The sequence below is a fragment of the Branchiostoma floridae genome, chromosome 10 (assembly GCF_000003815.2).
Source record: "Branchiostoma floridae strain S238N-H82 chromosome 10, Bfl_VNyyK, whole genome shotgun sequence".
NCBI lineage: Eukaryota > Metazoa > Chordata > Leptocardii > Amphioxiformes > Branchiostomatidae > Branchiostoma > Branchiostoma floridae.
In genome coordinates, this window is record NC_049988.1 from 10,976,416 (window position 1) to 10,985,134 (window position 8,719).

Here is an 8,719-nt window from a genome sequence, read left to right on the forward strand (position 1 = left end):
CTCATTGAGATTCAGAAGCATATGCGACAATTTGCGCCCAGAGTAAGCTGGGGTGACTCTGCTCATACAGAGCATCATCACGTATTGGGGGCAGCCTGGTGATCAATTTCCGGTGAATAACAACATTTGCTGAATTTTCATTCAAGTATTGAAAGGAAATTTCTGTGCTACTGTTGGCAAAGTTTCAACACAACCAAGGAAATATTTGGCCCAAAGTCTAAGGCAAGCTAAATAACTACATCAGTCCTTATCCATTTTGCATAATTCTACAGTACAGATCTGGTATTACAATGCAGATTACATTTTGGCAGTTAGCTGTAATTCGTTATTGGCAGTAGTACAAGAGACACTTGCACCAGGCTACAATACAAAGATTTCCACCACTATGTTTAAACTTCTTTTATACTGTTAGATACAAGACATAAATAAGTTTTTCATCAGTTCTCATAAGAATATGAAAATATCAATGTGAACAAAAGTTACTCAGGGATGCATTTCAGCCATTGATGCTATGTTTGCATACGAATCCTGATTGTGTTATCAAGCAGAAGTGATACATTCACAACTTAATTTCCTAGAGGATACGGATGGTATTCAAACAACAGCAATGATTTCAGAACTAAGGAGGGTTCCTATGGAGACGCCAAACTGGATTTCTACTCATGTACTGAAATGGGGTTTCTTTACGTCAGCAAGTCTGCTATCATAATAGGATCAAGCTGTGATGCAGACATAGACTGGCCATGGATGAACTCAAGAAGTTTGATGAATTGAAAAGATACAAGTGCACTTCTAATAAGGAGCAAGAGGAAATTTTGAATATTATTATTATACAAATTCTAATGATAATGACTGCATTTGAGCTCACATGAAAATATTGTCTGGCACCTGTAAGTATAATGTATGCAACATGTATGGAGACGCCAAACTGGATTTCTACTCATGTACTGAAATGGTGTTTCTTTACGTCAGCAAGTCTGCTATCCTAATACTAGTAGTAATAGGATCAAGCTGTGATGCAGACTGATACTGATGTCAGTTATGACAGATAATCTCAAGAAGTTGTCAGTTCCTGAAGATGATGTATTTCTGACAAGCTGCAAAAGGGCAATTGTTAAAAACAAACTCCAATGACAAGGACTACATTTGTATGTAGCACCTCATACTAAACTCACATGAAATATCGTCTAGTGCCTGTAAGTATAATGCATGCAACATGTACTATGGAACACATGAAGTGCAAGGAATGAACTGCCAGTATACCATTACTCATAGTTTGAATAAAGTCACAGTTTATGGTCTCTGTAGAATAGCAGGTATAATCATAGAAAACTTTGACACCATGGCTGTCATTCTGTCTCTTCATGATCCTTTTCTCTCCCTCAACTTATCTTCTGGGCTCCACATCTCATTTCTTCTACAAAGCCTGTTTAGCACAATCATCTGGACCTCACATATCCCTCTTTGATAGTAAAAAAAATCAAAGTAGATGACTAAGGCTTAATCTGGTCTGGGTGAGTCCTGCCATCAAAGGGGTGACTCAAGTCTTCAGGGACCAGAGACCATGACTTGTACTGAACACCCATTTGTATTTGCATAACCATCACATTTCCAAACCGGGGCCTTGCTGGGCTGTTTGTGGAAACAAAAGATAAAAATGTATACGTAAAAATATACATAAACAGTATGACCATTCTCTGTACATCTAGTGTAGTTTGATGTATTTTATATGCCATACTTATCACTCCCGAAAGCTGCCCTGCCCCAGTTTGAAAATGTGACATAGGCCTAACAAGTGCTTCACTTAGTAAATACACAATTTTAGGACCGTCTTGCATATGAAGAAATCAACTTTTTTCTTAGAAAGAAAAACTGCAATGGATGGGCAGGGAAAACAGAAACTAATGGGCAGGAAAAACAGAAATTAAGATCTGGATCCCTAAAGTTGAATTTGTTGACGATTGTTTCACAATCAACTGTTAACAATCAACTATATTTGTACAAATTATATATAGTATACTAGGTAGAACTTGCTAATTTTTGCCGGTGCATAGCACCGGCTTGGAGGCAAGTGAAGCCGTTCGTTCAACCATTCAACGGTTTGGTTTGCATAGAAAAAACTCTTTTTTTGTTTAAAAACTCTTTTTTCATGTGACTTTGTTTAACATCCAGACTTTTTCCAAAATACGCACCGGCCAGCTTTTTTCAGGAGCTTTCTTGTTTAAAAACTGTCCACTTATCCACAACATATTGTGGTATTTGTACAGGGTTTGACTGTCTCAAGACGTTAATGCTTTCCTTCCTTGTGATCAATTGCTTGAGCAACACCATGCTTAAAACATGGAGGTGCAGAAACGGGGTGACGCATAAAAGCATCACCTTTCTTGTTAAAGACATGGAGTGGATTGAGGTGAAGAGGGATTAAGGACTGATGAGTTGTGAGGATTAATGAAGATTGATGCCACTGCACTTAATCCCTGTCTCTGTCTCATTAGTGTGAAAGGGACCCGGAGTGGTGGTACATGCTTCATTTCAGGGGTGATACCTGATTATGGCCATCTATTGATTGCAACCTTTTATTTTATAAAAGAGAAAAATAAAGAAGAAAAAAATCACTTTACCACAATCGTTTTACCAGAGAAGTAACTGGTACAACAATGACAATGTTGGTACTGTAATTGAAAGATGCTGAAAAAAAATCATATTGAGATACATTTACGCACTGACAGATAGAAGACTTCCAAAATGATGATAATCATAAATGAATAAACTTATTTGCTTGACGATCGTTCACAATACAATATATGGCAACAGCTATTAAGCAAAAATACTACAAGTATATTCCATCTCAAAGTACAAAATATCAAAATAATAGTATATAGATAACAACATATGTGTTACATTATCATAATGTATGGTAGATTGGCTTGCTTCTAAACATAGATGTAGCTGTATATAGGACTTGGACATGATATCATTGCAAGGAAAATATCACTCAGTCCAGTACCAGATAGGGTAAAGTGCTTCTTAGTAGTAAAAGTCCATGTATCTATCAGCACTTCTCTCTCTTTGTTGTAGGTTGGGTAAGATCATTTATAGAGAGGATGATGTATCTTGTAAGAAGGAAGCAAAGAGTCACAAGAGGATGCTCTAAACACTTTATACAGCATGAGACTATGACTAATCACCGACTTCTCCCTCCATTGTAAATCCTGCCAGACTTTCACAGGGCTGCCACTTTCAAATCTCTCCACCAGGATTCCATACCAATCAGTCTTCCATCCCTCCAGGGATTCAGAAGGCGTAACAACGTCATTCGCCCACGGATCTCATGTAGATCTACACACTTGTACCGCAGACTGATGCACTTGAAGGCTTACTGCGGGAATCGCACCCAAATGGCCTTGGATGTGGTACGCCCTTTCATCGTTATACTACGAATGCTCTCACCCATACATGTGTACATGTACCGGGGACCTGAATAGATACTTGTCATCGATAAGGAGAATGCAATTTGGACCAAGGTAATGGGGAATAAGTCAGAGATGCTTGTAGGAAATGCAAATTTGGTTTAATGGATGACATGATTTTGGATATTCCTTAAAAAAACATGTTGTCCCAATGGCAGGGTAGGAGTTTTTTTGGACAAGAAATATTGGCTCTTTCTGGATAACAACTTGGTGCAAGTCAAAAAGTCACTGTGAACTACACGTAACAGGTACATTGTATATCTATGAATGGAAAAGTAAAAGGACTGAAATGAAAAGAAAGACAACTGAACAACCCGAGTCTTTCTGTGTAAGGCCACACCAATTTAATTTGTTGGTTCACAGACTTTCAAAAAATAAAATAACATATGCTTAAATGGAAAAACAACATGAAAACAAAGCCCGAGGACCAGGTGTATGCCTTGGTGCATTCATGAAGTGAATACAGTCATATTTAAAGTTTTTCTCTCTGCCTGTTGTATTTATGATGTCCGCTTGCTATACTTTCACTTTAAAAAATCCGTGAACCAACAAATTAAATTGGTGTGGCCTAAGTCATTCCCAACTGTGGCATGGGCTGCCATACAAAGCTAGGACTTACAAGTCACACAAGATGATACCAAGGGCCTTGACATCAGAGTGCTACCATCATCTCTCTAGAATCAAGATGAAAGGATTCCTTCTAGAAGTACCACTTAAGATCAAGAAGTCAGATCAGGGTATGGCTGACTGTCATGAAAATGAATGATTGCAAAATGTCAGCAGCAAAATAAGCAATACTTGTGTTGTTTTTAAGCTCTTATATTTTGTACTATGTCTATAGTTGTTGCCAACTAAAAGATAATTTGAATGAATGAACTTTATTGCACGACATTTGTACGTGGTACAATTGTAAGGCAACAGTGATAAGTCAATTATGCATAGTACAAAATATAATAGGCAGCCTAAAAATAAGCAAGACTTGCATTATTTTTTAGCTCTTATATTTTGCGTATAGTTCTTGCCATACAAATGTACATTGTATCATGTACAATTGTCATGCAATTAAGTTCTATGTCTATGTCAGGTTCATTATCAGGGGTTGTTGTATGACATACGTGCACCATAGGTTTGTTTCTTCTTTCCGTCCAATCTCTTTTCTCCTCTTACAACAAGAGTGTACTGAGCTGTGGCAACCTCAATTTGGCATGGAGTTGTTAAAATCCAACACGAGGTCATCTTTAAACAACTAAAGTACCTCTCCCAAGACTCTAATCCGTACAGGTGAGGAAATATTTCTCCTTTTACAATCTAGCCATGTCTGTGCATATTGCAAGGTGATCATGTTGTTTAGCCTGCCATTTTATAGTGAGAACTGCTGATCCCTGTGCAAATGCTGTGGTCAGTGTTCTGGACATGCCTCTGTGGATGGCTTCATACTTTGTCTTCATAAAAACTGCTGTCAACACAAAAAATCCTCATTGAACAAAAAATTGGCACTTCTATTCACTTTTATAGCAGGTAACTTCTGATGATTCCTGGCCTCCTTGATTAAATGCACTGATGACATACATGTAACCTCAGAAATGTAGCATTAGAAATGTAGCCTTAGATTTGCTGATTTTCATGCACACGTGTGACCAGTTTATAATTATAGACTATTTTAAAAGTGTACTAGTATTGCAACACCAATGCAAATACATGGAAATACTAGTTTCACCCCCACATACAACTCACAGCATAAGTGTTGAATTCTGTCATATCTGATTTCTTCTTTTCACTGTAGAAAAGGTCACAATAAATGCCACATCTAAGAGAAACATGGAGTTCTGCCGGAATGGTTCACATGTCCCACTGATCACATCATGACTCAGGGGACTTCCATTGTGCAGGAAAAGGTGCCATCATCAAATGGAGTCATCTTCATCATAACAGCTAATCAAATTAGTTCTTTTATGAATGAGTTCAGACAATATTGTGATGTTTTTCTTTTCCCTTCCAGGACAAACAAAATATTACTCTTTTTTCATCTACAGTTACTGTAGATTTTCTTACATATTCTCCTGTCTTTTCTCAACTCTCTTACAATACTGTAATTGTAATACAGTAATGTCCTATTCCAGAATTTCTCAGACAGACAAGTGTTTCCAAGAACACTGTGGATAACAGGCTAAATCATATCACTCAGAAATTCAGAAAATTCAATTGGAATCTAAAAATGCTGCTGCATGACTCATTGTGCATACATGTTTATTTGATTTGTATGCAACTACAGTTGTACCTGAACACTTTTCCTTGCAGGCTTTCAGATATACATTAAGCATACAAGGCACATGTATATGTCCAGGAAGATTTTAGGCCAGTTTCTTTGAAAGCTTTATGGAGCTTTTGGCTAAATGCTATGGTTGCAATTTTTTCCTTACATGTTTAGAGATATACGTGCATTTTCTTATCAAATTTTACCCGAGGAATAACTTTTCATCATGAATAGTACAATTCAATGGCTTGGCATTAGAAGCTCTACATGTTACCAATGGCATGCAAACCTGAGTGTGATTTTCAGTCTTCCACATTCTGCCACTACGTTCATGTTTGGTAATCAATCTTTGATGCAGGTTTGCTGAGCTGGAAAATATTGCTGACAGTTGCAATAAAAGAATACTACTGAGAATTCAGCAAGAGTTGGTGACATATGTTGAGATTATGACAACTAATGTTTCCAATATCATGCTTCATGTTACACATGTTTGGCTATGATAGAGAGGCTGCCTTGCTAGATTATCGATAACTAATCCCTAGAATTGTTAAGCCTTAAATTTCTTGCAACTTGAATCTTATGTGCATGGCTTGCCACTTTGAAAGTACAGTTAACAGCTGTAACAAGCGGGTCTTGTTGTGTTCCCCCCTAAATAATCAATACCCCATAACGTGTTGGCATGGCTCCTAGTCCTATTGATGAAGTGAATTGCCTGGGTGACCCTTTTTACCAGTGGATATCAGTGTGCAACATGCAATTGACAAAGCGCCAATATGACATCAAACATGCTGCAGAAACAGCAAGGAAACTTGCTGCCAATCTCCAAGCAGACGTTGGGGTGAAACACTGTATGATTGGTGGGATTCTTGAACAGGTGACTTGACAGTCATAAATACTATTATGTCATACCTGGGCTGCGATAATGTTTGATACACTTGTTCCAGACTGGGTGATAATTTACTATCACACAGGCTTCTTAATTGTATAACACAGGCTTCTATTGATTAAATAGAACACACTCCATGCAAGCGAACAGAGTTCTTTCATTCCAATTTTTCTCAAATTGCTGTTCTTAAAGAATGAAGTTGTTGGCGCAGGTTGAAACAATGTGTCAAATTTCATTCTTTTTTATGAGTAGTTTGGCAATAGAAATCATTGTTTTCAGACCTGAGTATGACATAAATAAAATACAACATGGTGTATTCCACATCGCCCGAGGTCCCAGCCCTCAAATGGGTCAGACCTGCGATCGGCCTGGGATCTCGGGTGATATGGAATACACTGTGTTGTATTCTACATGTATATGTACAATCTCCAACCCAATTTCTGCCTTGTGATCAACTTGCTGTCCACATGCCCTCTGCGCCACCACTGACTATCAATTGTAATGTTCAGACCAGATGATTTAATTAGAAAGAAGTTTCTTCATGTTTATGAAGATATATATCTGACTTTCTGAGCCAACACAAACTGGCAAACTATTTCACAATCCACATTCCACATCCCAATATCTGTTTATTGTCTTTGAATCTTAAAGACAAAATGAGTCTTTGTTAATTTAACCTTAAAGTTAAACACTATAGAAAAATTATGGTTGGATATCAACCCAACCTTTTGATTAAATTCATTGTCCAATTATGTTATTCAATACCAGCATACTTGTTGGATACTTGAGGACAATTATTATGTTATATACATCAATACCATCCGTGAATATTTTACCAGTTGGCAATAATTGGGGTTGTGTATTGGCAGTTAAGTCAAGTCCAGGAGAAATACACTGTATGACATTAAGTGCGCACCCAGAAATATTCTTCACAATGTAACAGGAGTGGACCATTTGTATGTCCGATGGGGATTGCAAGGAAAATCAATATAATTTCAGTTCACTCTAACTACGTGTGGTCAGGATATAAAGGATACTTACTCAGAAATCCAATTACTATTTGCATGTTCCAGCGAATACCAAGTGCTTCACAATTCCTCTTCATCTTGGAGAGCAACTCGATAGGTCAGATGGAGCGATTTTGCTACGAGACTTGACAGCAATACGCAACGAAATGAAAGAATAATTGGATGGGACTTGACTAGATTTTAGGACAGCAGTAGATTTTGTACCTAGGGTATATTTTAACAACATGGATGTCAAATAATGGCATGATTTAAATGCTGAAAATGAAGATGAAAATGTGCAACACTGTAAAATTGTCGGAACTTTTAATGTGTGAGACTAACATAGATTCTATGATAGAGAAAATGACTTCTTATACATAAGTGGAACTCAGAAGTGAAATATTCTGAATAAAGTAGAGAAATTTATACCTACTTTTTGTCCAATGCACAAATGTACATTTTATTAACATTTGGATGAGCCTTCAGGCTTAATCAGCACTTCCAACAGAAATGTTTCAGGTCCTTACCCTTCCATCATCTAAAAGGTTATCAGTGTTCATATATAAGACAACAGATCCCAAACATAGATGTCTCGTGTTAGACGAAAATGTGGAACAAACTGACAACTGTGTCTGCGAAACATCCGTGTGTACACATGGGGAATCACTGAAGAAGCACTGTGCATGTAAATGTTGAAGTCATGACTCAGAAATACTCACTTGTTCATGTAAGGAACACACTACCAGTAGTTAGAGCCTTTGTTATGACTTTGTTATGTTGATTCTTTATTACAGGTATTATTTTGCAGGAAGAACTCAGGAAATAAACTATCAAGTAACAGTTCCTGCTTTTCTTTTCTGTACATTCACATTCTTTATAATGTAAGATAAAGGTATGAGACACTGCTTGGACACTACAAGAATGCATCATTTGTCTATTGATTGCATCTAAATGCATCTCCAGAGACAAACTTATGAATACATAAAATACCTTACTGAGTACCGATAAGACTTATCATGCATGATCACAATCATTTGTACATGTATTGATAGAAATAGCTACTCTACAAGCAGAGGTCGAATCGCGCAGATATATAGTAGTA

At 37.3% G+C, this 8,719-nt stretch overlaps 2 protein-coding genes across 2 annotated transcripts in view; both read right to left on the minus strand.

Annotated features, from left to right (window-relative positions):
- The window catches only part of LOC118424537 (trichohyalin-like), a 565,429-nt gene that overhangs the window by 89,821 nt on the left and 466,889 nt on the right, over positions 1–8,719 (minus strand). The window lies entirely within an intron of this gene.
- LOC118424553 (dynactin subunit 2-A-like) overlaps positions 1–8,719 on the minus strand; it is a 29,874-nt gene that overhangs the window by 11,717 nt on the left and 9,438 nt on the right. The gene's annotated exons all lie outside the window — the stretch shown is intronic.